Below are 926 nucleotides of genomic sequence, written 5' to 3' on the forward strand. Positions count from 1 at the left end.
ATTCCGACATAATACCGTTTCGAGGCGAGGGGTCACAAATGACAAATTGCCACTTTTTTTAGGACAATAAAGATATATTATTATTATTATTATTATTATTATTATTATTATTATACTATAATATTATTAATAAAAGAAAAAAACGTCGTCCTTCCGAACCATGAGGCCCATTGAGCCAGAGTTTATCCCGGTTTCTATTGGTGGGAAACAGACAATAGCAATTGCATGCTACCCTTTGGATAGGTGCCAGTCTATCGCAAAGTACTTTCTGCCAGATCTAATAGACCCATGCGGGTGGTTGGATGGGAGCATCACCCTTGAATCATATACCTATGATGTTCGCATGGGTGTACGATCCGATAGTGATGTCGTTTCTTCTTCTCTTTACTAGCCTATCCTGCTTCTTTGGTTTGTGATTGTATTTTTGACAGGGGATATTTTTTTTTTTTTTTTCTGTAAATCTTCTGCCTGTTTGTTCTTGGTTATTTATAATTTAGCTTATGATATCTTTAGGTTATGATTTTGATTGACATTTGTACTATTTTTGTTAGATTGCTTGTTTTTTTGTTTCAGCGGTCTCTCATATAAGCGGGTGGTTGGATGGGAGCATCACCCTTGAATCATATACCTATGATGTTCGCATGGGTGTACGATCCGATAGTGATGTCGTTTCTTCTTCTCTTTACTAGCCTATCCTGCTTCTTTGGTTTGTGATTGTATTTTTGACAGGGGATATTTTTTTTCTGTAAATCTTCTGCCTGTTTGTTCTTGGTTATTTATAATTTAGCTTATGATATCTTTAGGTTATGATTTTGATTTACATTGTACTATTTTTGCTAGATTGCTTGTTTTTTTGTTTCAGCGGTCTCTCATATCACCTCAATTGTGTTGGAAGAGACCTAAAGCAACAAACAAACAAAAAAAAG

General features: G+C 35.1%; 1 protein-coding gene across 1 annotated transcript in view; it reads left to right on the plus strand.

Moving 5' to 3' along the window:
* The window catches only part of LOC144960783 (ras-related protein Rab-27A-like), a 28175-nt gene extending 27249 nt beyond the window's left edge, over window positions 1-926 (plus strand). The window contains exon 8 of the mRNA XM_078894126.1: window positions 1-926. This exon is cut by the window's left edge and continues 1420 nt beyond it. The gene's annotated coding sequence lies outside the window, so the exon portion shown is untranslated.

This window comes from Berghia stephanieae, chromosome 15 (genome assembly GCF_034508935.2).
Source record: "Berghia stephanieae isolate SIO BIC M18660-M18661 chromosome 15, UCSD_Bste_1.3, whole genome shotgun sequence".
Taxonomy (NCBI): domain Eukaryota; kingdom Metazoa; phylum Mollusca; class Gastropoda; order Nudibranchia; family Aeolidiidae; genus Berghia; species Berghia stephanieae.